General features: G+C 41.8%; 1 protein-coding gene and 1 long non-coding RNA gene across 19 annotated transcripts in view; both read left to right on the top strand.

Annotated features, from left to right (window-relative positions):
* Positions 1-17,313, top strand: part of MLH1 (mutL homolog 1) — a 185,518-nt gene that overhangs the window by 142,045 nt on the left and 26,160 nt on the right. The window lies entirely within an intron of this gene.
* Positions 1,768-6,551, top strand: LOC145520591 (uncharacterized). Its single transcript, XR_014064616.1, has 2 exons — positions 1,768-2,396; positions 6,437-6,551. It is a non-coding gene; the product is annotated as an uncharacterized LOC145520591 (long non-coding RNA).

Below are 17,313 nucleotides of genomic sequence, written 5' to 3'. Positions count from 1 at the left end.
TGTTGAGGGTGTGTGTGTGTGTGTATACACACCGCATCTGTATGCATACATCTGTCGATGCTGAGGGTGTGTGTGTGTGTGTGTGTGTATACACACCACATCTATATGCATCCGTCTGTCGATGTTGAGGGTGCTCCCGTGGCTCGGCTGTTGTAAATGGTGCTGTAGGAAGCACTATGGTGCATGTACCCTTTTGAACCATGTTTTTCTCTAGATACATGCCCAGGAGTGGGATTACTGGATCATATGGTAGCTCTCTTTTTAATTTCTTAAGGAACCTCTTTTAGTTTCTTAAGGGCTTCCCTGGTAGCTCAGCTGGTAAAGAATCCATCTGCAATGCAGGAGACCCCGGTGCGATTCCTGGGTCGGGAAGATCTCCTGGAGAAGGGACAGGCTACCCACTCCAGTATCCTTGGGCTTCCCTGGCAGCTCAGCTGGTAAAGAATCCGCCTGCAATGCGGGAGACCTGGGTTCGATCCCTGGCTTGGGAAGATCCCCTGGAGAAAGGGATGGCTACCCACCCTAGTATTCTGGCCTGGAGAATTCCATGGACTCTATAGTCCATGGGGTAGCAAAGAGTCAGACACAACTAAGCAACTTTCACTTTCAAGGAACCTGCATACTGTTCTTCATAGTGGCTGTGCCACTTTGCATTCCCACCAAAGTGTGGGAGGGTTCCTTTTTGTCCACATCCTCTTCAGCGTTTATAGCTTGTACACTTGATGACCATTTTGACTGGTGTGAGGCAATAGCTCATTATAGTTTTGTTTTGCATTTCTAATAGTTAGCGATGCTGAGTGTCTTTTCATGTGCCTCTTGGCCATCTGTATGTCTTCTTTGGAGAAATATCTCTTTAGGTCGTCTGCCCTCTTTTTTGTTTGGGGATTTGGGTTTTTGATACTGACTCACATGAGCTCTTAATTTTGGAGATTAACCCGTTGTTGGTCACATCATTTGCAAATATTTTCTCCTGTTCTGTAGTTTGTCTGTTTAGCTTATGGTTTCCTTTGCTTTGCAAAACCTTTTGAGTTTAATTAGTCCCATTTGTTTATTTTTGTTTTTATTTCTATTACTCTAGGAGATGGGTCGAAATATACATTGCTCTGATTTATGTCAGAGTGTTTTGCGTATGTTTTCCTTTAAGAGTATAATATAGTATCCAGTCTTACTTTAAGGTTTTTAATCCATTTTAAATTTATTTTAGCATATGATGTTAAAGAATGTCCTAACTTCATTTTGTTACATGTAGCTCTCTAGTTTTCCCAGGACTGTTTATTGAAGAGACTGTCTTTTTTCTCTGTTGTATGTATAGTCTTGCCTCTTTTGTCTCAGATTAATTGACCATAGGTACATGGATTTATTTCTGGGCTTTCTCTCCTGTTCCATTGATCTATATTTTTATTTTTGTGCCAATACTATATTGTTATGATGACTGTAGTTTTATAGTATAGTCTGAAGCAGCTCCATTTTTCTTTTTCAAGATTGCTTTGGCTATTCGAGATCTTTTGTGTCTCCATACAAATTTTAAGATTTTTTTTTTTTGTTCTAGTTCTGTGAAAATGCCATTGGTAATTTGGTTGGGATTACATTGATTCTCTAGATTACCTTGGATTACTCTAGAGTACCTTAGATTACTGTCATTTTTACAGTATTGATTCTTCCAATCCAAGAATGTGGTATATCTTTCTGTTTGTCATCTTTGATTTCTTTCATCAGCATCTTAGTTTTTGGAGTATAGGTCTTTTGCGTCCTTAGGTTTATTCCTAGGTTTTTTTTTTTTTTTTTTTTTGATGCAGTGGTAAATGGGATTGTTGCTTTAATTTCTGTTTGTGATTTTTTAAATGTAAAGAAATGCAACATTTTTGGGTGTTTATTTTGTATTCTGTAACTTAACAGAATTCATTAATGACTTCTAGTAGTTTTCTGGTAACATCTTGAGGATTTTCTATGTATAGTATCATGTCACCTGTAAACAATGACCATTTTATTATTTCTTTTCCAATTTGGATTCCTTTTATTTTTCTTCTTGCTGTGTCTGTGACTTCCAAAACCACATTGAATAAAAGTGGTGAGACTGAACATCCTTGTCTTGTTCCTGACCTTAGAGGAAATGCTTTCAGCTTTTCACTGTTGAGTACAATGTTCGTAGTTTTGTCATATATGGCCTTTATTATGTTGAGGTATATTCCCTCTATGCCTACTTTGTGGAGAGTTTTTATTATAAATGGGTGTTGAATTTTCTCAGAACGTTTTCTGCGTTTGTTTAGATGATTGTGTTTTTTTAAAAAAATGATTTATTTTTGGCTGTAATGTGTCTTCGTTGCTGTGTGTGGGCTTTCCCTAGTTGAAGCAAGTGGCAACTACTCTTCATTTTGGTACATGGGCTTCTCATTGCGGTGGCTTCTCTTGTTGCAGGGCATGGGCTTTAGGCACACTGGCTTCAGTAGTTGCGAAACGTGGGCTCAGTCATTGCAGCTCTTGGCCTCTTGTGGCACACAGGCTTACTCGCCTCTCAGCGCATGGGATCTTCCTGGACAAGGGATTGAACCTGTGTACCCTGGATTGGCAGGCGGATTCTAAACCACTGGACCACTAGGGAAGTCCTGATTATATGGTTTTTATTCTCCATTTTGTCGATGTGTATCACACTGGTTGATTTGCAAATATTGGAAAATCCTTGCTTCCCTGGGATAAATCCCACTTAATCATGGTGTATGGGTTTCCCTGGCAGCTCAAACAGTAAAGAATCTGCCCACAATGCAGGAGACTGGGGTTTGATCTCTGGGTCAGGAAGATCTCCTGGAAAAGGGAATGACTACCCTACTAAGGTGGAGAAGGCAATGGCATCCCACTCCAGTACTCTTGCCTGGAAAATCCCATGGACGGAGGAGCCTGGTAGGCTACAGTCCATGGGGTCGCTAGGGGTCGCTAAGAGTCGGACACGACGGAGCGACTTCACTTTCACTTTTCACTTTCATGCACTGGAGAAGGAAATGGCAACCCACTCCAGTATTCTTGCCTAGAGAATCCCAGGGACGGTGGAGCCTGGCGGGCTGCCGTCTATGGGGTCGCACAGAGTCGGACACGACTGAAGCGACTTAGCAGCAGCACTCTACTAAGGTAGTCTTTCCTGGAGAATTCAATGGACAGAGAGGAGCCTGGTGGGCTGCAGTCCATGGGGTCGCGAAGAGTTGGACAGGACTGAGTGACTAGAGAGAGAGAGATGGTTCTTTTAATGTATTGTTGGATTCTGTTTGCTAGTATTTTCTGGATGACTTCTGCATTTATGTTCACCAGTGATACTGGTCAGTACTTTTCTTTTTTTGTGATATCTTTGTCTGGTTTTGGTATCATAATGATGGTGTTTGGGGGTGTTTCTTCCTCTGCAAATTTTTGGGAAGAGTTTCAGAAGGATAAGTGTTAACTCTTCTCCAAACGTTTGATACAATTCACCAGTGAAGAATTTACCATTCATGTGATCTTGGACCTTTGTTTGTTGGGAGCTTTTTAATCACAGTTTCAATTTCAGTATTTGTGATTGGTCTGTTCATGTTTTCTGTTTCTTCTTGGTTCAGTCTCGGGAGAGTATACCTTTCTCAGAATTTGTCCATTTCTTCTAGGTTGTCCATTTTATTTGCATATAGTTGCTACAAGTAGTCTCCCATGATCCTTTGTATTTCTGTGATGTCTGTAACTTTTTAATTTTTTAAAAATTATTTATTTATGTATTTTTCATGACATGGGGTTTTGGTTGCTGTGTGCAGGCTTTCTCTAGTTGCGCTGGCTTCTCTCGTTGCAGAGCACAGGCTCTAGGCGTGCGGGCTCCAGTAGCTGCAGCGTGCGGGCTCAGGAGATGCTGCACAGGCGCAGTAGGTGTGGTGCACAGGCTTATTTGCCCCAAGGCTTGTGGGATCTTCCCAGACCAGACGTTGATCCCCTGTGCCCTGCATTGGTAGGTGGATTCTTAACCGCTGGACCACCAGAGAAGTCCTCCGTTGTATCTTTCCCTTTTTCGTTTCTAATTTTATTGATTTAAACCCTCTCCCTCTTTCTCTGCATGAGTCTGGCTAAAGGTTTATCAGTTTTGTTAATTTTTTCAAAGAATCAGTTTTTAGCTTCATTGATCCTTTCCAGTTCTTCTCTATTTCATTTATTTCTGGTCTCGTTTTTATGATTTCTTTCCTTCCACTAACTATGGATTTTGTTCTTTCTCTGGTTGCTTTAAAAGGTTTAATGTTATGTTGTCTATTTGATATTTTTCTTCTTTCCTGAAGTAAGATTGTATTGCTATAACCTTCTGTCTTAGAACTGCTTTTGCTGTGTCCCATCAGTTTTGAATCACCATGTTTTTTCATTGTCATTTGTCTCTAGATATTTTTTGATTTCCTCTTTGATTTCTTCAGTGCTCCATTGATTGTTTAGTAGCATATTATTTAGCCTCCATGTATTTGTGTTTTTTACAGGTTTTTTTCTCTTGTGGTTGATTTCTAATTTAATAGCATTGTCAATTTAAAAAAAATGCACAACATGAGAGTTGCAAGTAAAATTTTTGGGGGGCCAAATGAAGACTGTAGCTTCAGAGACAGCATTTCAGGTAGTTATGAGAAACTGCTCCAAATAGGTAGTGGGGGAAGGTCAATATATATGTGACTCTGGTGAACGGGGATTACATGCAGTCAGTCACATATTTTTGCAGAAGGTCTTGTGAGGGTTACTGATAGTCATGAGGAGCAGATGTCACCATAAAGGAATTTAGTGCTTTTCTAGATACGAGGAGATGTAAGAACTGGACTCATAAAATCAGCTCCTGAAAATACCTAACTATCTGAAGACCTGTTCTGCCTGATTTTCTAGAGAACAGAGTGTCTCATTCCTGATCCTCCATCCTGAACTCCCTTCTAGGGGTGTTGAAGGTCAGCAGCACATGATTTAATCCTTGTAGAGGCAGAAGGCAAGTGCCCATGGCAAGTGCCATTTTGTAGTTGACAGGGCCTCTTCATGGTAATAAATTCGTTCCATGGTGCTAGGAAGGTGCATTCCTAGATGGTGAAGATTTTGATGATAGACCACTCAGTGTGGTCTTATGGATGTAATTAAAGATCTCTGGACCACCCAACTTCTAGTCGTTTTTGGTCCAAGAAAAAAATTCACTCTTATTGCATCTTCCCATATCTAGAATTATACTATTACAATCATTGATCGCATACAGAATTATATATTTGATCAACTGGTTCAAGTTGCCTCAGTGTGTTAGTCATTAAGTTGTGTCTGACTTTTTGTGACCCCATGGACTGCAGCCGGCCAGGCTACTCTGTCCATGGGATTTCCCAGGCAAGGATACTGGAATAGGTTGCCATTTCCTTCTCCAGGGAGGTCTTCCCAACCCAGGATCAGACTTGGGTCTCCTGCGTTTAAGGTGGATTGATTCTTTATCATCTGAGCCACCAAGCCACCAGGGAACCCATCATTATTTTTTTGGAGGCTCAGTCACACATTTGGTAATACAAAAAACACTAATCTTATAAAACAGGCAAAATGCCAATAATATAGCTAATAACTTTAATAGAGTTGTAAGTAAATATTTAAGCCAAGAGTTTCCCACACCAAACTGATTTTTGAAGAGCTTGTCAAGACTAGGGTGTGGGTCACTTAAAGCACAATTCTGATTTTTCATATGGTTCATTAAACGTGTTGTATGAGAGGATTCATCAGGTATGAAACACACCATTCAGTTTGAATTATGGCACAGGTGTGTCCCTGAGATGCTGTAAGGACGTTACAGGTCGTGTACATTTTGTAGCACTGCTTTTCTCATCATACAGACCTCAGAGTTCAACAGGCTCATACCCCAGTTGCTGTCATTTAAAGCCTGTTGAGTAAATGTTGTTAAGGCTTTGATATGGCCAATTACATTCTCCAGTCCTATTGAAGACACAAAAATAGTTGTTAAATGGTCATACCAGTGGCATACAGATGTCTAGATTGGCTGGAGTCATCTCTGAATTGTTATGTATATGACCTATGTCCATGGGACTCGCAGGGTACATTTTCCTATCCATCCCAGTGGAAGCCAAGGCCGTAAGTTAGTACCACAAATCCATTACTTGCAACCCAGCGACTCTCTGATCGTCTGACTCAGTTCCATACCAATCATTGTCTCTGCTACTGCTACTGCTAAGTCGTGTCAGTCGTGTTTGACTCTGTGCGACCCCATAGACGGCAGCCCACCAGGCTCCCCCGTCCCTGGGATTCTCCAGGCAAGAGTACTGGAGTGGGTTGCCATTTCCTTCTCCAGGGCATGAAAGTGAAAAGTGAAAGTGGAGTCGCTCAGTCGTGTCCGACTCAGTGACCCCATGGACTGCAGCCCGCCAGGCTCCTCCGTCCATGGGATTTTCCAGGCAAGAGTACTGGAGTGGGGTGCCATTGCCTTCTCCAGAATCATTGTCTCTAAGGGTAATCATATGTAGGCATTGTTCATAAGGCACCCAGCCAAATTTCCTACTGTTAATAGGCTTAGTTTGATTCACTCTTAGTGTGATTTAATTGTTCCCAACATAGAGGAGCTTTTAAACTTAAATGACAATATAAATCCATCGCGTAATTGTGGAAGGTTTCCTCTTAATAGATGACAAGTTACAGTTTTTGATTGAGACTTAGCTCGTTGTTCTGATTGAGTTTGAGTGACGCTAAAGGAAAATTTGTATCTGTGGCCAGGGTCAGAGCAGGTATTATTTATTTCATAAGTAGCCTAAACAGGACTGGTCTTGTTTCTAAAATAAATTTCCTTAGGGCTATCGAGTCAGAGCCTTGGAAGGGAGAAATCTACCAGGGTAAGCCAGAAGTAGTAGACGCAGGTAATTGGCCACAAACCCAATAAGTGGATTGATTTTTAAAATTAGCACAGGATTGTGCCTGTGATAGTAAAACATTTGATTCATATGCAAAGGTCCAGGAAGTCAGGAAAACTATAAACGATCATACGTGTCAGTTCCAGCATCTTAGGTAAGCTGTCTGCTTCTCATGTCATCTTCTCATCCTGGTGTGAGTGTAGTTTCTCCTTTATTTGAGCATTGTTTTAAGGTGAGTTTGAGGTCAGCAGTCCTCTCTACCGACCAGTCTGTCGCAGGGCCTCTTCTTAAGTGGAAAATGTGAATCCAATAGTCAGTTTCCTTTGGTTTTGCTGCACTTGAGCTAGTTAAGAGTGCCTGGTGAGGGCCTTTCCATCTGGGTTGTAGTGAGTCCTTTAAATGACTTCTTTTCCAATGTACATAATCTGGTTGCACATCATGGGATATCTGATCTTCATTCAAAAATAGATTACTATGATAAACTTCAGAAACAAGCTTAAAATGCTCTTTTAGGAGTTCAGTAAAGCATTTACAGTAATATAACATGTTCCCTTTTAATAATATATGTTCATAAAATCCTTCATCTAGTCTCATTGGTCTCCCAGTGATAATTTCAAAAGGATACAAAGGATGTTTCCCAAAAGGAGTTAATCTTAGGTTGAGGAAGACCAGTGGAAGGGCCTTTGGCCCAGGTAAGGAATAAGTATCTATGATTTTAGCCAATTAGTATTTACTTATTTATTTTTTCCAATTGATTTTTACTTGTTCCATTTGTACTTTCTACTAGCTTAGAGGCCTGGTGGTGGTAAGTACAGTGGAAATGCTTCATAAGTAGCCCAATTTTGCAAATTTTCTTGACAATTTGTCCAGTAAAATGGGTTCCCCTATCTCTATATATTTCTACAGGGACTCCGCAAATGGGAATCACCCTAGTATTCATTTGCTTACCAACTGTGCTGTGGCCCTTCTGCATGGAAATGCCTCAGCCCAATGTGAAAGCATGCAAATTATAACAAGTACACGCTGGTAACCTTGGGAGAGGCTGTTTGGATAAGTTAAATCTGCCAAATTTCAGCAGAGCCAGCAGGTAATGGAAAACTTCCCCGAGAACTATGTCATGGCTTTCCTGAGTTGTATTTTGGACATTTGGTCATCTAGAATAAAATTTCCGAGTTACAGTGAAGGAGCGCTTCCAAAAATACTGTTTCACCCCACAGTACCGTCTTATCTGAGTTCCAGTGAGTTAGCTTATGAATTTATTGTAAAATGGAATATTGTATGCTAAACAGAAGAATATAGCTTTCCATTTGGGCCTATCCAGAGCCCTTTGTTGGAGCCAAACCTCAACTCCTTTTTGTTTCCATGTTTCCTCTTCTCCTTTTGGTGCTGTTCTTAAGAATTTAGCAGGGTGTCACCTAGGTTACTGGGAGGCTGAAAAGAGAAACCCGCTGTTAGTTGACTTATCCTTTTGCAGAGCCGCCATCTTGGCAATGTGATCAGCTACAGAGTTCCCTTTTGCTTCTGTGGTGTCAGTCTCTGAATGACCTGATACCTTAACGATAGCTAATGCACTTGGTAGAAGAATTGCATCCAGTAATTCTGCATCTTGTTCCCTGAGGCTGCCCTGAGGAAGTTAAAAATACTCTGTTTCCAAAGCATGCCAAAATCATGTGCTACCCCAAAGTCTTTGTGGCCACTGGTGTAAATATTACGGGGTTTCCCTCGCCAAGTGGCAGGCTCTTGTTAGTGCTGTTAATTCAGCTTCTTAGACAGAAGAGATGTCACATAAGGGACCATTCTCAAGGATTGGTACTGGAGGAACAGCAACATAACTAGTACCAGTGCATAACCGGTACTTTCTGTGAGGGCCTCACAGATATGAACCATCAGTGAGTAATGTAAAATCAGGATTATCCATAGGGCTTTCTTGGAGATTGATCTTGGGAGATAAAAGATTGTCAGGTAAAACAATACAATCATGTTTTTCATATTAACATCTAATTCCTCTGGTAGCAAGGTGGGTAGTTGAAGCTTGTTGTGTCTGTGAAGAATTATATTCGGCGAGAGCAAGATAGTCTCATGGGAAGTTAATCGACTTGCTGAATAACGTTGTTTGTGACGAAAGTTTAGTAAGACTTCCACGGGGTGAGGAACAAAGATGGTCAGAGTGACTCACGATTATCTGCGCTGCGGTCTGACACAGCACAGCTGTCCTGTGACAGCCTGGAGGTGAGGGGAGAGGCCCCTGGCTACTGAATCTAGCCTGGCTGTAATATCCTGTTGGCTGGTAGTAAGGGCCGTGTTGCTGGCTTAGTACTCCCCTTGTTTTCGTGAACAAAGAGGAGGAAGGGTAGATCATAATTTCAGTGCCCAGGGCTGGGCCCTTGGCCAGAAGTTTTGTTTTGTTTTTTTTTAAGATCTTCATGGCTTCAAAATGTTGCGCATTTCAGCAAAGAGGTTCAGGTTGGTCTTGTTTGAGTAGATTATATACTGGTTAAGAGATGAAGGAAAAAATTGGAATTCAATTCCTACAATAGCCTGTAAGTCCTAAAAATCCCTTAATTGTCTTTTTGTCTCTGAGACAGTTAAGGTTAGGATGTCTTTCATTCTACCTAGATCAATTAAAAGTCCTTCTTTAGATATCCTGTGTCCTAAATATTTTATACTAGTCTTATAGTATTGCAGTTTTTCTTTGGACATTTTATGTCTCTTTAAGACTAGCTTCTGGAGAAAATATAGGGTGTTTTGTTGGCTGTTTATTGAAGATTTGAACACAGCAGCAAATTGGCTACATATTGTATCAAACCTGACTTCTGAGGACAATCCAGATCATCTAGATCGGCTTTTATTATCTGAGAGAAGTAAATGAGCCTTTTACTATAGCCCTGTGGCATTACAGTCCATGTGTATTGCCATTCATTTGAAGTGAAGGCAAAAAAAAAATACTGATCATCAGGATGTATAGGGATTCTAAAAAATGCACCACAGAAATCTATCACAGAAAAGAAATCACTGTTTACAGGAAGGTATAGAAATTTGGCAGTACAGAATGTTGAGGGATAATATTAATAATAGCATTGCTAGATCTCAAGTCCTGTACAAATCTCCAGCCTTTGCCATTTGGTTTTCTTAACTGGCAAAATGGGAGTTATTACAAGGGCTGGAAGGCAGGAGGAGAGGGGGACGACAGAGGATGAGATGGTTGGGTGGCATCACTGACTCAATGGACAAGAGTTTGAGCAAGCTCCTGGAGATGGTGAAGGACGGGGAATCCTGGTGTGCTGCAGTCCGCGGGGTCGTAAAGAGTCGGACACGACTGAGTGACTGAACAACAACGAGGACTGGTGTACGGCACAAGAAGCGCTTTCTCAGTGTAATCTGATATTAAAGGTTTTATTCCTTCTCTGGCCTCCTGCCTTAACGGATATTGGCAAATATTGGGCAGGGGCTTTTCCTTTTCTATAGTAATTTTGATGGCAGATGCAGAGTGTATTCTTCCAATGTCAGTAGGATAAAGTTCCCGTAATTCTTTAGGTACTAAGCCGAGCAGTTTGTCCAGTGTCATCCTCACCAGGAGTCACAGATATCTCTGATTGGTCCTTTAGATCTAGATACATTTCTCCCTTAGGAGTAAAGGAAATATGGGCTTCATAAGCTTCTAATAGGTCTCTACCTGTCAAGTGAACAGGAGCACTTTCTACTAGAAAAAAGGAGTGGCTTCCTTTAAGTTCCCCTAAGTAGAATTCTAAAGGTAATGATTTAAGTCTTAATACACATTAGAAATGCCTACCATCTGTACTGAGGTATTACTCTGAGGGACAGAGCCTTTAATTTTGGTGGGGTTCAAAAGTGAAAAGATAGCCCTGGTATCTCTTAAATCTTTGTTTCTCTTTGTATAATCATTTCTACTTTTCCCAGGGTGTTAGGAGAAGGAGCAAGACTCACCACATTCCCTCAGAGCAGCCCTATTCTAGTTTAACTTGAAATTCTGGCCTAAAATCCAGTTTTCCTTGTAGGCTTCTTTTACTTAAAGTTCCTTTTCTGATGTCTTGGCTTTCTGCGGTAACAGCAAACTTTTTGTTTCTCTCTCAGTTGAGAATTAATGGAGGTTGGTGAACCTTCGACTGCTGTTGGGAACTCAATAGTGCAGTTGAAGTTTCACGATTTTTGTAGATATCCCCCTTTCTTTTTAGTGGTTTTGAAAAGTTGATGAGCCAGTGTAACAAGGGCATTTGTATGTAATGTGGACCAACCTAGATTGTGTCTTTTGCCCAGAGTAGCCAAATCCTCATCTAAGCAAAGGATCATTTTAGTGGTTAGAGAATGATTCAGGTGTCAAGTGAGAATATTGCTTAAAAGTTTTTTAAATCTCTCATAATAATCTGGAATTGATTCATCTGGTCTTTGCTTGCACTGTTGAATCTTTATCCAGTCTACAGTTTTTGGAAAAAGCTCTAGGATAAGTTCGAGTAGTTTCTGAGCTAAATCCTTGCATTCAGTGCGAGCTTGTGAACTATATGATTCAAAATCCATCAAGAGGGTGTTTCTCTATCCATTCCCTGCTTTGCTTTCAGAAACTAATAAACTATTAATTTAGGTCTGAAAACCTGAGCTCGTAGGTCTGGATGGTTAACTCAGATTCGTTGTTGTTGTTGGAGTCACTAAATTGTGTCTGACGCTTTGTGCTCCCGTGGACGGTAGCCCCCAGGCTTCTCTGTCCATGGAATTTCCCAGGCAAAAATACTGGAGTGAATTGCCATTTCCTTCTCCAGGGGATCTTCCCGACCCAGGGATTGAACCTGCGTCTCATGCATTATTGGCAGGTTGGTTCTTTACCACTGAGCCACCAGGGAAGCCCTTAGATAGATTCCTTAGCAAATCCCAGTGGATCCTGACTTGGATCAGGAAATTCCTTAGCTAAGGCTCTAAGGTTCTATTTGGGTCCAGGGTATGTATGGGAGCACCGAGGATGGTTCACCTCTCCTTCTAATAGGTTTCTTCTTAAAGGGAGCTGTAATCACTTCTGATTTTTTATTCTCCTTTGCTCGGGAAAGGGGAGCAGCAGGAGGCAGAAGAGTTGGAAGAGAAAAAGAGATAGTGTCTGGGCGAGGCTATTCAGACAGAAGAGGAACAGAGGGAGAGAGTGAGTCAGTACTAGTGGCTTTTTTTAGTTCTGATATCAGTTCAGTTCAGTCGCTCAGTCGTGTCCAACTCTTTGTGACCCCATGAACCGCAGCATGCCAGGCCTCCCTGTCCATCACCAACTCCCGGAGTCCACCCAAACCCATGTCCATCGAGTCAGTGATGCCATCTAACCATCTCATCCTCTGTCGTCCCCTTCTCCTCCTGCCCTCAATCTTTCCCAGCATCAGGGTCTTTTCAGATGAGTCAGCTCTTCGCATGAGGTGGCCAAAGGATTGGAGTTTCAGCTTCAACATCAGTCCTTCCAATGAATACCCAGGACTGATCTCCTTTAGGATGGACTGGTTGGATCTCCTTGCAGTCCAAGGGACTCTCAAGAGTCTTCTCCAACACCACAGTTCAAAAGCATCAATTCTTTGGCGCTCAGCTTTCCTTATAGTCCAGCTCTCACCACTGCAAAAACCATAGCCTTAACTAGACGGACCTTTGTTGGCAAAGTAATGTCTCTGCTTTTTAATATGCTATCTAGGTTGGTCATAACTTTCCTTCCAAGGAGTAAGCGTCTTTTAATTTCATGGCTGCAATCACCATCTGCAGTGATTCTGGAGCCCAGAAAAATAATCAGCCACTATTTGCACTGTTTCCCCATCTATTTGCCATGAAGTGATGGGACTGGATGCCATGATCTTAGTTTTTTGGATGTGGGATTTTAAGCCAACTTTTTCATTCTCCTCTTTCACGTTCATCAAGAGGCTCTTTAGTTTTTCTTCACTTTCTGCCATAAGGGTGGTGTCAGCTGCATATTTGAGGTTATTGATATTTCTCCCGGCAATCTTGATTCCAGCTTGTGCTTCTTCCAGCCCAGCATTTCTCATGATGTACTCTACATATAAGTTAAATAAGCAGGGTGACAATATATAACCTTGACGTACTCCTTTTCCTATTTGGAACCAGTCTGTTGTTCCATGTTCTGATATAATTTCAAGCAATTTTCTGTTTGTTTCCTGCAAAGAAATTACTGTATCATTTCTTCTTTAGAAGCTTCTAAATAACCAATCAGAGTGAGCATTCCATTCAGTCTGTCTGATCTTACAGCCGGCTTTTCTAACTGTGCATGCAAAAATATCAGCTTTGGACTATCAAAAGAACCCCAATTTGACCATTTTAGGTTGAGATCTCCTTTAGTTATAATTTCCCCATTTCACTAAGTACTTTGAAATATGAGCTCCAGGTATGAGCTTTGTACGTGTTGTACATGAATCTGACTTGGGTGTTCGTTGGAGGTTTGTTTTCTGATGCCCCTCGTTTCTGTGTTTGATAGAGTCTATTTCTCATTTTAAGTTGAATTTGTCAGGGGTAAAATTTACTAATGAAGTTGTGTGGTGGGTCAGTGTGCTGTTTGTGAGCTTAACTCCTCTAGGCGTCACCTTGGAGTCGTTTCAACCCTCTTCTTTGTCTCGGTTTCCCTCCCTTGGACACTCTAAGACCACCAAAGGTGCTTGGATCCCTGAGTGGCCAATATTTATTCATGACTCCTGGTGAGCAAGTATTTCAATTAGTGAGTAGTTTCCCCTGTGGGACCACTGCATGGTATGAGGACGCTGTCTCCACCATTCTCGTAAACTTCAGTCTCCTGAGCAAGCCATAACTGGCTGAGAGGAGTCTTGTTCTTTTTCTTCGGAGCTCACTGTTATCCCAACAATTTCTATTAAGGCAGCCAATTGAGGAAAAGTGTCAGATCAGCTCCTTACCTACCCATTCAGTCAGGACCACTCAGTCTCCACAGCTGAGCAAAACCTGGTATCTTTCAACCGAGCGCCTCACCCCACCTTCCCAGTATCTTTGATCTGAGAGGGCAGATACACTGCCCTCTCGTTATACGCTGTCACATAACACTCCGAATCATCAGCCAGTGTGGGGGAGCTGAGAACTGTAAGAGACTTAACCTACATTCATCTGGACTCCCCAGGGAGACAGAGGGGTACAAGGGGCCACTGCTGGTACCGAGGCTGTAGTTCCTCGTAACATTCAGGCAGAGGAGGGACGTCCACTCTGGGTCACTTCGTTGGTCGCCATAAAACTGTTAACTTAAACGCACAACATGAGAGTTGCAAGTTAAGTTTTATTTGGGGCAAAATGAGGACTATAGCCTGGGAGATAGCATTTCAGGTAGTTCAGAGAAATTGCTCCGAAGAGGTAGTGGGGAAGGTCAAGATATATATGACTTTGGTGAAGGGAAAGTACATGAAATCCAGTTATTTTTGCAGAAGGTCTCCTGAGGGTTACTGCTAGTCATGAGGAGCAGATGTTACCTTGAAGGAATTTAGTTCTTTTCTAGATATGAGGAGATGCAAGAATTGGGCTCATAAAATGAGTTCCTGAAAATAATCTAACTCTCTGAAACCTGTTACACCAGTTTTTCTCCAGCACAAGGTGCCTCATTCCTGATCTCCACCCCTTACTGCCTTCACGGGGTGTTGAAGGTCAGCAACTGCAGCCATACCTGGTTTAATCCTTGCAGAGGTAGATGGCAAGTGCCAGTCTGTAGTTGACAGCATTGTGGTCAGAAAAGATGCTTGCTATGATTTCAGTTTTCTTAAATTTGCTGAGCCCCCTTTGGTGGCCCAGCCTGTGATCATTCCTGGAGAAGGTTCCTTGTGCACATGAGAAGAATGTACGTTCTGCTGCATTTGGATGCGATGCTCTGTAAATATCAGTTAACTCTAATGTGTCACTTAAGGTCTGTGTTACCTTGTTGATTTTCTGTCTGAATAATCTTTCCATTGATGAAAGTGGGGTGTGAAAGTCCCCCACTATTATTGTGTTATTGTTGATTTTTCCTTTTATGGCTGTTATTATTTGCCTTATATATTGAGGTGCTGGTATGTTGGGTACATATATATTCACAATTGATACAGCTTTTTCTTGGGTTGATCCCTTGATTGTTTTGCAGTGCTCTTCTTTGTCTCTTGTAACAGTCTTTATTTTAAAGTCTGTTTTGTCTGATACCAATATAAAATAGTAATACAAATATTGATACCCTGGCTTACTTTTGATGTCCACGGCATACCTTTTTCTGTCCCCTCACTTTGTATGTGTCCCTCCTGTAGACAGCATATATGTAGGTCTTGTTTTGTATCAATTCAGAGTGCTTGATATATCAGTCTCTGTATAAACAAGATTGTTTTCAATTGCTGGTCTTTTAATTTCAAATGCATTTCCAATATCCTTCATTTGTTCAATATCATCTTCTCACAGTTGCTGATTTTGATATTACATCTGCAAGCATCTGATTTCCAACCTTTTATTTTATGTTTGCCTTTACTAGTGAGCTTTTCCATGAATAATTTTCTTGTTTCTAGTTGTGGCCTTTTCTGTCTAGAGAAGTTTAAGCATTTGTTGCAAAGCTGGTCTGATGGTCCTGAATTCTCTTAGCTTTTGTGTGTCTGTAAAGTTTTTGATTTCTCTGTTGAATCTGGGTAAGAGCCTTGCTGAGTAGGCTGTCCTTCATCGTTGTAGGTTCTTCCCTTTCTTCACTTTGAATGTACTGTGCCACTCCCTTCTGGCCTGCAGGGTTTCTGCTGAGAAGTCAGCTGATAATCTTATAGGAATTCCCTTGTGTGCTTGTTGTTTTTCCCTTATTGCTTTTTAATATTTTTTTCTTTGTCTTTTGTTTTTGTCCATGTGGTTAGTCTGTCTTGGAATGTTCCTCCTTGAGTCGATCCTGCCTGGGCCTGTCTGTGCCTCCTGGACACGAGTGATTATTTCCTTTCCCATGTTAGGGACGTTTTCAGTTATTATCTCTTCAGATACTTTCTCAGGTCTTCTGTATGTTTCTCTTTTCCTTCTAGGATCCCTATAATGTGAATGTTGGTGCATTTAATGTTGTCCCAGAGGTTTCTTAGACCTCATTTCTTTTCATTGTTTTTTCTTTATTCTGTTCTTTGGCAGTAATTCCCACTATGCTGTCTTCTAACTCACTTACCTATTTTCAGCTCACTGTTCTTCTGCCTCAGTTATTCTGTTATTCCTTCTAGTGTATTTTTCATTTCAGTTATTTTGTTGTTCATCTCTGTTCTTTAGTTCTTCTAGGTCTTTGTTAAACATGTCTTGTGTCTTGATCTGCGCCTTCATTTTTTCCCCAAGATCGTCTTTACTGTCATTGCTCTTTTTCCTCCAGTAAATTGCCTGCCTCCACTTTACTTCCTTGTTCTTCTGGGTTTTTATCTTGTTAATTCATCTGGGACATATTGGTCTACTCTAATTTTGTCTCCTTCCTGTGATTTTGGTTTCCATTTTGCAAGCCGCAGGTTATAATTCATTTTGCTTCTGTCCACCCCCTGATGGATGAGGCTGGCTAAGAGGCTTGTGCAGGCTTCCTGGTGGGAGGAGCTGGCTCTTGCCCATTGGTGAGTGGAGCTGGATGTTGTTCCTCTGGTAGGCAGGACCACATCAGGAGGTGCGTTTATTGAGCAGCTGTGTGCTCGGGAAGATTTTAAGCAGTTTATCCCAACCTGTTGGTTGCTCAGCCTGAGGCGTCCCAGCGCTGGAGCCTACAGGCTGTTGGGCGGGACCGGGTCTTAGTGAGAAACGGCCCCTCTCAAGAGGGCTCACACTGCTGCTTCCTGTGTCCTTGTCCCCACAGTGAACCACAACTGCCCTTGCGTCTGCTGGAGACCCTGCAGTACTGGCAGGCATGTTGGGCCCAGTCTCTTACGAGGTCGTTGCTTTTTTCCCCTGGATCTTTGTATACCTGAGATCCTGTGCGCACCCTCCAAGAGTGGGATTTCCATTTCCCCCAGTCCTGTGGAATTCCTGTGATCAAACCCTGATGAACTTCAAAACCAGTTTTCTGGGGATTCCTACTCCCATTGCCAGACCCACAGGTTGGGAAGCCTGATGTGGGGTTCAGAACTTTGACTCCTCTGGGAGAACTTCTGTGGTATAATTATTTTCCAGTTTGTGGGTTGCCTGCCTGATGTGTGGGATTTGATTTCATCACTCTTGTGCCCCTCTTTCTGTCTTGTTTTGGCTTTTTCTTTGGATATAGGGTATCTTTTTTTGATAGGTTCCAGTGGTTTTTTGGTCAGTGATTGTTCAGTAGTTAGTTGTGGTTTGGATGTTTCTTTGAGAAGAGGTGAGCTCATGTTCTTCTACTCTACCATCTCATCTCCTTGATTCCTTGTATTTCAAATACTCCTTGGTGTGAGGAATGGCTGAGTCTGCAGTCACTCCACCTTCCTTTAGAGTCTCCTTCAGCTTCTCCAGCTCCTGGGCAGGTGTGTGTGCTCAGTTCTCTGACAAAGGGCTCCAGGCTCTGTTG

This window comes from Giraffa tippelskirchi, chromosome 9 (genome assembly GCF_054371585.1).
Source record: "Giraffa tippelskirchi isolate mGirTip1 chromosome 9, T2T-mGirTip1v1.2.pri, whole genome shotgun sequence".
Lineage (NCBI taxonomy): Eukaryota > Metazoa > Chordata > Mammalia > Artiodactyla > Giraffidae > Giraffa > Giraffa tippelskirchi.
Note: the sequence above shows the minus strand (reverse complement) of the source record. Positions and strands in the feature narration are given on the sequence as shown.